Source organism: Cuculus canorus, chromosome 2 (genome assembly GCF_017976375.1).
Source record: "Cuculus canorus isolate bCucCan1 chromosome 2, bCucCan1.pri, whole genome shotgun sequence".
Classification (NCBI taxonomy): domain Eukaryota; kingdom Metazoa; phylum Chordata; class Aves; order Cuculiformes; family Cuculidae; genus Cuculus; species Cuculus canorus.
This window is the reverse complement of record NC_071402.1, coordinates 158,434,727-158,449,659: the sequence shown is the minus strand read 5'-3', so window position 1 is coordinate 158,449,659 and position 14,933 is coordinate 158,434,727. Positions and strand designations below refer to the sequence as shown.

The 14,933-nt window shown below is 43.8% G+C and overlaps 1 protein-coding gene across 2 annotated transcripts in view; it reads left to right on the top strand.

Moving 5' to 3' along the window:
• The window catches only part of WNT3A (Wnt family member 3A), a 98,670-nt gene that overhangs the window by 56,754 nt on the left and 26,983 nt on the right, over positions 1 to 14,933 (top strand). The window lies entirely within an intron of this gene.

Genomic DNA, 14,933 nt, shown 5'->3' with positions numbered 1-14,933 from the left:
ATTTCTTAGCCATAGCTCACACTCAGCTACTTACATGAGAGGTTTGGCAGTTTGTAAGGCAGTTGCCATATCTTTCAGTTTTCCAAGGAGAAGGGAAGATGCTTGAGTTGCCTTTAAAAATATACAGCATAAAACTATGGAGGGTGTGGCAGTGGGACACACCACCACTGGTAACAGATAATGAACTGTGCAACTTAACAGGCATTGTCCACCTCAGACTTAAGTTGCATTTACTGGAATTGTGTCTTTTGCCCTGTGGACTTAAGACGTTGTTCACGTTTAAGTTGTAGTGCATTTTCTAGTCTCTCAACACTGTGTGAGGGCTCTTTAAAACTCTTCTGGACAGCAATATGAACTGAGCTCAAGAAAAGTATTACAATAAAAGCTTATCATGACCCTGTCTCTTTAAAGGATCTTAGCACATAATTAAGTCAAAATAAAAGTTTCCTCCCTCTCCTCCCCCCCCATTCAATAAAAGTAAATTACTTCAAACTATTTAAGCCCCCAGTTCGTTTAAATTTAAAAAGGGAGCCCTTGTCTATCTATTTCTTTCACTCACTCCCACCTCCTTCTGCTAAAGACTGACTGGGGCTTTAAACCTGCCAGCTGGACTGAGAAATGGTTAATAGTTATTGTGGAGAAGCAGCTTTTAATGAACTATTGAAGAATGATACATTGATGGAGTAATGGGAGTTTAAGTCGCTCTGTAATGAAACAGGTTCTCATCGCGGACCCATTGTGGTGTAAATACAGCACGTCTCTCCCACTGTTTGGTCAGGACTAAATAGCAGAGGCCAGAGGGGGGTCAGCTTATGGGGTCTCCGCTTTAGTTAATCAATCTGATTGGATTAGGGTCACTGCGATCCCTAATAATGTCAAAGGTTACGCCAAACTGGATTAAATGCTTTGTTGGAGAGGGCTCAGATTCTTTCAGCTTTCACCGACAGGGCTTGTTTATTAGAGTTTAACACTCATGCAACCTTGGGAAGCCTCACTCTCCCTTTTTGTACGTCGGGGCGTTTGCTGGCGTGCGAGGGGGTTTGAACGAGCCAGGGCGGGTGCGCGCACGTCCCATTGCTTTGTCAAGTGTCTGCGCCCGTCGGATGTGCCCTCTGAGGACATATATCACATTCCCCACTGGACAAATGAGACCCTAATGGGTGATGCAGAGGCTTGGGGGCATAAATTCATTCCGGAAATAATCGTTTGCCATCGCCCCTGCTAGAAGGCAAGTGATGAGAGCTACAAAAGCACTGTAGTGACCCACTGTTCATGTCCCCCTGTGTTAACCCTGTTCCTGTCCAGCAAGGAGATGTCCTTTCTGATACAGCTCATCTTTGTGCAGTTACCAGAATAAGCGTGGAATGAAATATGGAGTATTCAAGACCACTTCCTTGCTTTGCTATTAAATTAGGTAGAACTGTTGCCTTCCAGCACTTCCAACTCAAATTAAGTTGGGTTAGAATAGAATGGGATGAGATGGTTTCTCCCTTTCAGTTTATCGAGGGAGACTATGAAGCCTGAAGAAATTCTATTACCTTCACTCATGATGTTCCTGCAGATGACATTGTCTTGTAGAAGTGACAGCATGTCCTTCAGAAAATCTCTTTGAAGGCCACTTAGCAATGGAAAGGGGCAATAATAATAGTGTGTTCTTAGTGAAGATGTGATATCTTAGTATCTCAAATACCTCTTCCCTTCTCGCAGTACTGTGAACACTGCATGTTTGTAGCCTGTCAGGACTGTCAGATAATCCAAGCAGGATTCTTTCACGATGTAGACTGGAGAATTTCACCTCAAGACTTTTGGAAGGAAACCAAAATCTGGATTTGACTTTGACATATTCCCAAAGGACATCTTGCCTTGACATACCACCACGAGGTAGAAAATCTATCTACCTCCCCTTTTACAAGACCCCTTGTTTCTAATGTTACATGGTTCTGGTGTTGACAACCAACCACTATATCGTGCTTTGATAGATCCAGAATAACTTTTCTAGAACAGAGCATTTTCTTTACTAATTACGTTTTATAAAAAAGTTAAAGTAAAGGCCTGCAGAAGAGCAGTGGGTCAGCAAAAGTTTGTGTCTGTGATGTCAGACAACAAGACAGGTTGAGGGAGTTCGATTTGATAGTAGGGTCCTCTGGGGCATGATTCATCTGATGTGTTCTAGACAGCTAGGATTGAATTAATCACACCCTGAAGTTTCTACATCTCTCCATCAATCACTGAGGGAATCCAGGGAGACCGGCTCTTGATGAGAAGACTCCTGCTCCCAGGGCCTACATGAAGGGCATAACAGGCATTTGTCTAGCTCATGAGAGATGTAGGATTCGAGTTACATCAAGTTTCATATGGGATGTTGGGCATCTTTGCAGCTTAGCTTATTTTGGACAAGGCTTACTTTGCAGCTAGGCTTATTTTGGAGGCTGGACCCTTTGGGGATAAGCCTCATGCCTTGTCCCTCTCAAGAAAGCCAAAATGTAGCGGTGATCATGGGTTGACTCTTTTATCCCTGTTACTACTGTGGATGTGAAAGCTTGTCTTGTGTCTAGTGAAATCCGTGTGGGTTTTCCCTGGGTTTAGCAAGAACAGAAGAAGACTTTTAAATTCAGTTATAATACCTCAGAGACACAAGTCTCTGCATTTTTTTCTTAACTGTGTTGTAATAAAATCGCCCCACAGACTCTCTGATAGGCCCGATCTCATCTACCTAAGTTAGATGTCAAAATCTGAGCTAGTCACCCCAGGCTTCCTTCGTAGTCAGTGGAGAGCAATCAGCATCTCCATAAAGCAATTCATCTGACCTATCTTAGACACCTATCTCAGGATAACATGAATCATACCAAGATGTTTATTTCTCTCCATTGACTATAGAGGGAGCCTAGGGCTACAGGCTTAGACTTCCATGTATACTTCTTCGAGGCCCATTTTGGGGGCAAAGATCCCACTCCTCATCTTTCTCCTCTTAGAAAGCAGTCCTGGCATCCAGCCTCTCTTGGAGACCCCATTTTACTAATGCAAGAGCATAGTAATGGAAAGGATCTCCTGGACCATTGAATACAGGCAGTCCCTTGCTATTTCAGGCATAAGACCATCTCATGATATCTTGCATGACTTAAAATTAACATGTTTAGCAGACCTCATCATATTTTCCTGATGGTATTCTGGCATCTCAATTGTTTCTTTGCCAAAAGCTTCCCTCTTTTTCCCTGCTCTAGATCAGACTTCTCCACTTCTGCAATAAAGTAAGGCATGAGCAGAAAGCCACAAGATACTGATCCATCCAGGAGGTTAGTTACATGTAGGAGGTACTCTCTGCTCTCTCATGAAACTCTTCCCAAGAGGATCTGATTTCCAACCACACCCCGTCTACCTCTCCGCTAATGGCAATTTGGGCAGCTGCCCTGGTATCAACAACGGAGATCTACAAACTCTACCCTGTAACTATGGGGAAGGAAACTGGTAGGATCAGGATTGAAAATGTGACTATGCAAGCTCCACTCAGCAGTCAAGATGCATAAGTACTGTAGGCCAGCGATTTGCAGTGCTCTTGAGAAAAGGACTGGCAGATTCTGGCTCAAGACAGAAGCATCAATTGTGCTTATCGTCAGCATAAATTGATTTTGGAGTTGGAATTACTGCAGGGAATGAGACAGTCATAAGCGCCAGCGTATAGCTGCACTATGTGAGTTCACTTTGCAGCCCACAGGTACAGGACAGCCCATATTCATAGTTGTAGCATTCCTGAACTCACTTTTATACAGCTAAGGAGAGGTCTAGATGAGCTGTAACCACATCTCTGGTTTGTAGCCCACATCAGCACTTGGAGATTAGCAGCATCCACTGAGCCTTGGCAAGGCCAAAGTTGCAACAGCAACAAACGGAGATGCTGAGGAAAATTGTCCACGTGTTAGTCCTTCAGCCTTTAGGAACAGCACATCAATGAGGTGGCAGAGGAACTCCTTCTTTTATTGGTGGAGCTGCTGGTAGGGCCAGGGCACCATTCAAAAGGGTCACTTGAGCCTCTTGTGACTTCAAAGGCATTCAAGGGCAAGGACCAGGCAGTCTTCCAGTACAGTAGGATAACACTCAGAAGACTATGAATAGAATCATAGAATCCTAAAGTGATTTGGGTTGAAAAGGGCCTTTAAGGTCATCCAGTTCCAACGCCCCTGCCATGGACAGGGACACCTCCCACCAGACCAGGCTGCTCAAGGCCCCGTCCTACCTGTCATTGAATACTTCCAGGGATGGGGAATCCACAACCTCCCTGGGCAACCTGTTCCAGTGCCTCACCACCCTCATCATGCAGAATTTCTCTCTTAATGTCTGATCTAAATCTTCTGCCTCCCAATTTAAAGCCATCCCTCCTCATCCTATCACTACATGCTCTTCTAAAATTCCCTCCCCAGCCTTCTTGTAGGGCCCTTTCAGGTACTGGAAGGCCTTAATGCCTCCCCAGAACATCTCTAGCTGAATTTGTCTCTCCATCCCCAATGCAATCAGATGAGTCAACTGGAGGCTGTGCATGGCCTGAGTTAGGCTGAAGTGTACCTTGGTCTTCTTAGAAAGAGGTTCTGACCTCATCACCTCTGCACCTATGAAGTGATCCAGGGATAAAGATCTGGCTTTTGTGCATCTGTACAGTTCTCTGATGAGACAGCCCACATAAACAGCTGTAAACAGCCAACACCCAGACGCGGGCTGCAGACCCAGGAGAGCAGTGATGGTGAAAAGGAAATGGCAACAATGCCAGGTCCTGATCCCGTTTGCTTTCTGTGCTCGCTCTACCTCCCACTGCACCAAACCTCATCTGTCAGCCCTGACATGGAGGCTTTTTTCTGGCGACTAAAACATTAGACAGAGGATCAGGGAGGGGAGAAGGAACAAGACAGCCTGTAGCTACAAAACCGGTGATGTCTCTCCCGGCGGCGGGAGGCACTGGAAACTTCTGCCTCAGGCGGCATGCACAATGCGATGGCCTGGCAGGGAGCAGGCTGTGCAGAGTTATAGATTTATTTCCTTCCCCCCTCCCTTTTCTCCCCTTTCCCTGCTGGGTACATTACATTCCCCAATTGGGCTCAGGCTGGTTGCAACAAGGAGCTCCCTCTGCCGCATCCCAGAGTGCCAAGTCCAAGCGTGGGAGCTAGTCCTAGACAAAAGGGAACAGTAGAGGGAGCTGATTAGCATCCCTTTGTCCCTGGAGAATCCCAGCCCCAAATGGGCCCTTGGCTCACAACAGGCAGCACAAACACACACACAGGCATGGATGAGAGCCAGGGAGGGAAACGGGGGCCATGGAGGCTTGGTTGCCTTCATCCAGGCGATGGGGGAAGGGGAAAATGGTGGGTTTCACCCCTAAGCACTGCTGTGAGATGGGAAGATAGCCAGAGTGCATCATCCTCAGGTCCACAAGGGTAGTTTTTGCCAGTTGAGGAGATTGACATGCATCTGCCCATGTTCCTATGTACACTGCCAAAACAAGCAAAGTCTTCTGACAAAGAGAGATCCAAGCCCATGAATGTGGCTTTTCTTCCCTGTGAGATGTGTTGAGCTGGCAGTGCTGAATAGACTTGAGGATTTTAAGGCCAGGAGGGGCTGTGAGATCATCTGGTTGGATTTCTGTATAACAAGTAGAGAGTTTCCTCCTATCCCCATCCCCGAAACAGATATGATTAGGGAGCAAAAGGTAGAACAAGGGCCATAAAGATGATTCTTTCTGTGCTGTGGGCTTGCATGGCAGGGGAGTGGGGCTGTCTCCTTCAAAGTAGACAGGACAGACAGCCAAGACACTTATAAGCAGGAGATAGATTAGCATGCTCCCTACTAAGCTCTGCTGCTGCAGGAAACATACGTGCTGATGGATCTACTTCTCCCACTCCTCTCTCCCTCAACTGCAATTTTCAGGAAGGTCTTTCAAAGGAAGAACTCTCTGGCCATGCAAGAAGAGCCATAGGATTAGCAAAGAGGCCAGATTCAGCCACCAGGAGAGGGAATGGTTCAAAAGGATTAGCATGAGTATATTTGGATTTCTGATGTACATGTGAACCATATGCTTACAGGAATGACTCGTGACCAGTCAACTTTAAGCTGAGCAGCAAGAACAAAGAACAAATAAGAGGAAAGCAGACTTTTGGGGGCTCCAAAGTCTTGGGAGATACAAAGTCATAGAATCAGAGAGCTTCATGGAAGGCAGAACCCAGCTGAAGAGAGTAGGGACTTCTACTGCTCCAGGCTAGACAGGGATGATACAGAGAAGTAGACTTTCTTCTTAAAACATCATGAAATGAGTGAAGATAAGACAACTGCCGAGTGTGTAGTAGCCCCCAGGACATTGAGCATGGAAGTGCAATATCTCCTGGTCACCTTCAACATGATCCCATGGGTCACTAAGATGCTTCTGGAGAGTGTTGCCTACAGCTAATCACCGTAAGATGGTTCCATAAAAGAGGGTTATTGATATGTCCCAGTATGGTTATGCTTTAGGAAGGTGTTTGAAGTAAACTCTTGTGATTTTGGTTTGATCTTGGTGGGCTGTTACAGGAAGTGGAAGGTGGCATTGTGAATTGCAGGGAGGGTCTGGATCTTTGGCTCTTAGTGACCTTAAAAAATGACAGCAAAGTGCAAACAAAAAGCCAGAGATTCCACCAGATCTTGGAAAACAAACTGCCACTCACAGGTCTTAAGGAGGCTTTCAAGAGTGGATATAGGTCATAGGTGGAGGAATGGAGAGTGTTTTTCACTTTTTATTTCATCTCGACTCATCTCATCCTTCCTAGAGAAGAAAGCCAGCTTACAATGCATACATGTTATTAGTCTGGACCAGTGATGGGCAGCAAGGCAAAAAAGAGATGTTCTGATTCTGGCTCTGCTCTGATGGAGACAATGGAGCAGGTCTCCCTTCCTCAGCATCTCTGCTTCCCATGGAGTCCACCACAGAAACAAATGGATATTTCAAAGAGCATAATACCAAAGTAGGTCATATGTAGGGCCCTGCAGCTCTTGCAACAGATTTTAGGGAGTTTTATTGACCTACTTATGATTATTGCTCTCAAGTTTGATCGACGGCACAGTAATACTTCATGGAACATTTTCTGGTAGGCTGCAGCTTGTTGACTAAACACCTGGCACATTTTCCTCTCCATTATTTACAGGTGCTAAATCACATTAAATGATAGCTAATAATTATGGTTTACTCTTTCCTAATCATGCTTTCCTGGGGAAGCTGTTGCCACAGGGATGTTGTGGGAGTGTGAATGGGTGTGAAGGGCACAAGGAGATATTTCTGTTCACCCGGAGCCATAAAAAAGTTGGAGACCCCCTAGGCTAGGCAAGCAGCATTGAGCCTAGGAGATATTATATCTTGTAAAAAAATGTATTTATTTATTTTCTGGGTCAGTTTTCCATCAGAAAAAGTAGCTGCATCAAAACAGAAATGACTTGCAGGATGCCTTCAATTTCAAGGCAAAAATGCACAACTTTGGCTTTCTTCTTTCATTTTGCACATTTCAGGGAGTTTCACATTCTTGAAATTAAGATGATTTACTTCTTTTTATTTTAAATTTGTTCTTATGTCAAAGTAGAAAGTCAATAAACTACAGCACACTACTGAAACTTTAATATTTTATAGAATATTGGGATGTTTTGATATTATGGAAGCTGAATGATTTTAACTTGTCAAACACAAAAATTCTCATGCTAGCAGGATAAAATACTTAATAGACTAGGATTTCTTCTTTTCCCAATCTCTCATCATATGGAAAAATTCAGACTCTCATATTTTCCATCTGATTTTCATTTCTCAAAAATAAAACAAGTCATAATTTCTCATAATAAATTTAATTTTTTTACCTTCATTTCTAGGCTTAGGTATGACACACTCTCCAAACTCCTTGGTTCTGATAGGCTGCCTAAATCCAGATTAACTGAGAGTGAAGTATTAACAGTGTTCTCCCAAGGATCCCTCTAAATTCGTAAAGCAGTCTTAGAGCTCTATGAAATAAGCTGCCAGAGAGAAACCCCAGATCTATGATTTACTTTCCTCCGTAATAAACACTGAGTCCTTTTGTGAAAATGCTCCAACAGGAAATTGCACAGTTTCTCCTTAGAGAAGAAACGAAAGCAGGGCAAGTGTTCTAGTGTCAGAATCATAGTATGGTTTGGGTTGGAAGGGACTTTCAAAGTTTGTCTAGTCCAGCCCACGAAGTTGTGCAATTGGTTTTGGTGAAGAAAGATGTTTTCATTCATACAACATTTTCCGTCTGCTTTCCTAATGGCAATGTGGATATAGATTCCTTGACAGATGATTTTCAAGACAGAGAAGTATCTTGAGAAGAGATAGATGGGAGCTCTATGGAGCAAAGTCCAACTATGTTAGATCTTAAGCCTGCGTACAGCACAGTGGTACCCTGGTGAGATTTGTAATAGAATCATCATAGAACCATATTCATAAAATGGTTTGAGTTGGAAGGGACCTTAGAGATCAACTAATTCCACACTCCCTTAACACAGACAGGGATACCTCCCACCAGACCAGGCTGCTTAAGGTGGCATCCAACCTGGCCTTGAATACCTCCAGGGATGGGGCATCCACAACTTCCCTGAGCAGCCTGTTCCAGTGCCCAGCGTTTGAAATAAAGATTTATCTCTGTGTTTAGCTCACCTGAGCACAGTTTCTTCTTAATCAAAAGTTGCACCTCAACACACCAGAGATGATTTAGTGATTTTGAAGGCAAGACCCCAGCAAACAACAGATTTAATGAAGTTTTGTTTATGGCTTTATTAGTCATAACCCTGGTCCAAACATATCCCCATGTCATGTCATTTATCTCTGTGGACCAGGAAAAGGCCGAAGGGCATACGTATGTTTTATAATAAAATAGTCTATACTTCCATTGAGAAAGACAATGGATCCTTGCCTTCTTGGGTTGGTTCTCAACAGGCCAGGTGGACACTGAAGCTTTTGAACTTCTCAGTCAGCAGAAAACCACCATCTCAGTTTTAAGTTCCATGTTTCCAATGTTTTCCCCAAGATTCCAGGAACTATATAAAATAATAAATAATCAGTATGTGAGAATAATCAAATGTAAGAGTTAAAAACAATCCCTAAAACCTCACTACAACCAAAGCCAATCACTAACCTCTAGAAGTTTCTTGTCCCATCAGTCATTAATACTTTTGTTCATTGTTCATTTTAAGGGTATTATGGCTTCCCTGAATCTTTAAATCAACCTGATATAAAGCCAAAGTATTTTTCAAAAAAAAAGAGAAGGAAAAGTGATAAAGGTGTTTGGTTTGTGATTTTGTTTGTTGTGGGGTTTATTTAAGGAACCTGAACATTTCTCCATGTTTAACCTTTTCACGTAGACACTTTGGAAATGGATGGTACTCTGCTCTAATAGCCACGTTTCCCATTACAGCTCTTACACAAGCCTCATACACTGGTTCTGGCTACAGAATAATAGTTACTCAAATTCTGCGTAGTAGGAGAGATGCAATTTAAAAATATATGTATCAGCATTACAGGTCTGCTAGAAAAGAGGCTGTAATCACTGATGTTGCAATTCAGTGAGGTCACTGCGTCAACCACTCTGAACTATTAACTGCATGTATTTGCCTATTTTATGGGCTTGACCACTACTGTGGTTGACCAAAAGCTGGTATTATATTGGGCTTTTCTTGCTAGGGCTGCATCTTCTGATATTTGAGAGGCTGTGGTGCAGACGACTAATTGTTAATCCAGGGCTGCACCTTCTCTTGTAGAGGCTTATACCTGCTGATGTTTTAGACTTGTCTTTGATTTCATCAGCTCCACCAGAAGAAGAAGGGTGTTCTTAATTCAACCTGGGCAACTGAGCCAGGTAGTCTGGTTTAAAATAACAGAAGAGCTAAGCTTGGTACTGATTGGGATCAGTTTGGGATGAACCCCAATGTGGGATGGTGGATCTTCATCACTCTACAAGCCACAAGTGACATACATCAGAAAGTCTGGGATAGCAGTGTACTAGGACTAGCTCAAAAGATGACAGTGGCTCCTCTGGAGCTGGTCTGGGCAAGCAAACCACATTCCAGAGTAATACAGTCCAGTGACACTGGGCTTCTGGGCCCAAAACAGCATGGCCCTGCAGCTAAAAAACCACATGCCATAGCCGGGGCAAGGAGCCATACGCAAAATATTGGAGAGCCACGTGTGATTCAGGAGCTGCTGAGGAGCCACTCCTGCCCTAACAACTTGAATTTTATCTACTCACTCAAAGTAATGCCCAAACCTGCCTTGAATTTAAGCTGCTTACCTGATCTTATACACAAACTGCCTTGCCTTGAAAACTGTTTTAACCCAATTTAGCCAACTGAAGTTAACCTGTCTGGGTGAAGTATACGTCTTCTTCGTGCAGGGCTTAGCAGCTGGGAGCTCTTCATTTATGTGCTTGATATCTGAAGTTCTGTGAAACTGTGGGAATCCACAGAACATGGACATTTTACTGATGTAGTTAAATATATTTACTCAACAGGACTTTGAGTTTCAGATACTGGTGTGTTGCACTTAGCATTAAAATAAGGGCAAACACGGGCCCTGAAATCTAAAGAATCCCTGCAGTTGCTTACCAAAATCTCTTCTTTCTATATGAGATGACATCTCCAGGGTGAAGTGGAAACCCATTCTCAGCCCTGCTTTGCTCAGCTTTGCTCTCAGTTCTTGAACTCTACAGGCTTCCACCAGTCCCCAAAAGCAGCTCCAAAGTTAATGGTGACTCTCACAGCATCTGTGCTTATCCAGAATAGAAGACCAAACATGCAGATTAGAAGAAAAACATACCAAAATCTTCTCCATAGCCGAGAAATGTAGCTGAAGAATTGCATATATTCAAGAAAGCCAAGAGGATGGTGAGGCCTTGGGGTGATTTGTGGGAAGGAGAAAACATTTCTTATCAGCATTGGCATTGCTCAACTGCAGGATAGGACTGGGCAGCGTATCGGTGACAGCTGCAACTGGTTGACTTCTTTTTACACCAGGAGGTCCTGCAGCGTCCACAACACGAGCTGTATCATTGGTCACCAGTGCCATACTCAACATAAGAGCCATGGTTGAATATCTGAAGAGTGATGCTCAGTTGGAGAGCAATAGTGTGGTCTCCAGGAATAAGCCAAGAACCAAACATGATTTCATGTAGCCCACTAACAGCTTCCTGCGCTCCTCAGCTTATATCCATTGTCAGAACTTGCAAAGGCTCCATATCCCATTGCCAATTGCTTAATCCACTCCTTCCCACCCCACTGTCAATACAATAATACCCCACTGAGGAGATCCACCCACCAGGAAATCCCCCTTTAACACCCTGCAAAGAAGCAGCCAGATTTATCTCCACTGTTATTCTGGAAAAGTAAAAGAGGACTCATCTGCTCTAATCCTCTCTTAAGATTTCAAGATGAGGCCTGCGTTTGCATATTAGCATATCTAACAGCTCCTGTATGTGCCTTGCAATGATACTGCTCCATGGAGGTAAATCATGTACCAACACATACTTAAGGGACCCTACTCTCTCCCTCTGAAGACACAAATGACTGAACCTTTGCAACCACTTCATAAAAATGCTTGAAATGAAGACTTGAGTTAAATGAGCTTGGAAGTCTTCTTGAAGTATGAATCTCATTACTCATCCACAGCCTTCTGCTAGAGAGTTTGGAGGCCACTCCTTACATGTAGGCAGATGTCAGCCATGGAGCAGCTGAAGTTCTGGGGTGAAGATGTCCACTTGGGATGCGAGTGACGGAACATTTTGGTCATTGCTGCTCTTGAGGCTTTGCTGTTTCATGGTGAAAGTCTTAGTTCGTTGGGGAGTCCTGGGAGTGTCAGGGAACACAAGTTTTCATGGCTTGTGGTGGACAGCAGGAGACTGAGAAGGGGTGAGGAGGCCAAGGGCCACCATCAACACCGATTGGTGTAGCACTCCTTTGTAAGTCATGCAAGACTTTTGTGTCCTTAATGTTATACCACCCGGCGGGCACTGCACACAAGGCACCCAGCCTTGTTGTGGTGAGTTGTCCTGGGCAGACTTTTGAAATAAACCACTATTACACAGTTACCTGAAATTGCTGGAGATCAGACTTTCTGACTAAGTGTGCGTACCAGGTCCGAATGATGCTAAAGTGAAGACTGAGTGATTTGATCTCAGCCTTTCCTCAAAACACAAACCAAGCTGGTCTTCTTAGGGTAAACAAATTCAGATGTTTGCTGTGGGGTTTGGGGCCGTAGTTTCCATCTAATTCCTTCATTTTGGTAGTCTCTGCCTACCTGGAAGTAAGAAATACTAATATATCCACTAAGCTCTCAAATTACATTGTCCAGTAAAGAGGCTTGTTGGGCCATGTAATATGCAAACTTAATAGTTTTTATTCCTCCCAGCTAAACTGGGGGAAGCATCTATTTGGAGGGATGCATTTTCAAGCCCATAACCATAAAAAACTTTGTTGTGCCAGCACAAATACCAGTTCCCGTTGCCCTATTCAGTCCTGCAAGCCTTTTGCTGGCAAGTCTGGAACTGCACTGAAGATGTGAGCCATTTGCATGATTAAAGGTTGCAGGACCAAACTGATTAGAAAGATTCAGCAAATTCTCCAATCAGAGCATTAGCAAAGATCCACTAGGTGAGGATCTGGCTCTGGATACATAGTTGGCTTCTCCTCAGAATAACTTCCACTGGTTTCTACCGAGAGCTGGAAGTTCTCGGCTTCTCTCAGGATTGATCTCTGCACCTGCAAAGTGAATGCTTGTAAATATTGTTGTGGTTTTGGTGGCTTTTTCTTTATAATATCAAAACCTGCTACTTTGATTAGGGATGGGGGTAAAAAAAAAAATCTGACAGTGTTTTCTGGCATTTAGTCCCTAATTGGAATATTCCCTTTGGGTATTTAAACAAAATATTAAGTTGGCCCAGATATTTTTTTATGAATAAGACTTTAATTAAATTTTTACATATTAAATGTACATCAATCGAAATAGTTAGACAAATAGCACGAGTGTTAGTCATGGGATGAATCAGTCGAAGATTGCGTATGTTACAACAGCCTCTCCCTCCGAGGGCACATGCGAGATGCTGAAAGGCAAGAGAAATTAACATGAGAGATGGAAGCGAGTGAAAAGAGAGAGAAAGATGAGGTACCCAGTGGGTTTAATAACGTAAAAGCCCTTTCGTTTACGCAAGCATAAGTCATGGAGTCAAGGGACCTGAGTTCTATTCCCAGCCCTACCACTGATCTGCTATGCAACTCCACAGCATTACTTTGTTTTCCTCTCTTCCTTGCACTTCCACTTCTTCCTTTGGTTTGTCCAGGTTAATTTGACAAGTTCTCCTCCACGTCCACTTCAATCGCAGCTGAGGGACTGGGGTTAGACTTTAGGGAGAGCAGTCTAACGGTAAGGGTAGTGAAGCACAAGGATAGATTGCCTGAGGAAGGGGTGGGAGCTCCGACCTGGGAGGTTTTCGAGAACAGGTTAGACAAACATCTGTCAGGGATAGTTTAGGCAGAGTGGATCCTGCCTTTGGGCAGAAGGGTGCGATGTCCAAGTCTGATATCTATGATTTAAAGGCTTTTCTGGAGCAAGGGCTGAGCCTGCCAGTGCATCTAGATATCAGTTTCATGAAAATACCAAGAAGTGAGATATCTTATACAAAAAAAGTAAGCTTTTTGTAGGGAATAAATACTCCTATACCACAATGCACCCCTAATTACACTGAATTAACTTATCTGCCATTTCCTTCGAATTAGGTAAAGGTTATTCTGACTTACATCAGGCCAAGAGGAGAATCAGGCCTCATGTTGTTCTGCTGATGGCCAAAATCTAATTTTACTTTACCCGATTTATTCAGTAACTGATTTTCAAAGATATTTCCTAAGGGTTCTTGGTTTGTTCTTTTTTCTCATGCACGTAGCATATCATCTACCCCCACTCATTACACAGGGCAGCCGCAGTGTTGCCACCAAGGGAGCTTACATTTAACAGCGAGAGAAGAATCTTTAACAGCTCCCATCCCAAGAGACTGCAGGATGCGTAGCTTTGATTTTGTTGCTGTAAGATAGGCAGGGATGAAAGCGATGTGCACTGTCAGTAAACCCTTAAGGTATTGGGTTCCTACAGCAGTTTGTTGAATATCTTCTACTCCCACTAAAGTCACTGAAGATAGTGTAGGGAGAACAGGTCATCACCCTACCTTACCCCTCCCCCATCAAGTTATTATGCTGGATAAGGAGCCATGAGTTGTTCCCACCAACTCTAGTGTGCACACACCCTTAGCCGTAGGGTATGGATGCTCTTTAACAACGTGTAGCAGAACTACAGGAGCATTTAGGATGCAAAATCAGGTATAATATTGTGTCCAGTCATCAAATCCAAAGGCAGGGCTGACATAAGAGCAAACAGGTATTTGGTGAATTAAAAGTAGCAAGAAGGAGAAGTATAATCTGGAATTGCATGTTTCCTCATGGTCAGGTTGGCAAAGTACTGGAGAAGCCTAACAATGTGAAAGAGAAGAGGCAAAAATGACGTATAGCCTGAGGAAGGGAATGCTTCATCAAGGCAAATATTATCTTTTGCCTTATGATGGGTTAACATAGACAAGCCTAGAAACAGAGATCGAAGCACCTGCCTCTTTCCCACTTGCTGACAGCCCTCATCTCTCTTAAGAGAGGATTCAAAACCCACATGGAGGTTTTTCACATACTGGGTGCCCATCGGTTTCCTTGCCTAGCAGGGTAAAACCCATGTGCAGTTCAGACCAGGAGAGATCTTTCCATAGGAGAGAGCATGTCTGCACGCTCCCAGCTCTGCTCCCCACGAGGGCTGACGAGGGTATGGCACGGGGCTGGGCGAGAAAACTGCATCTCTGTAATTAGGTAGGTGGGCGTTATTCACACTTAAGAAATCTGAGCAA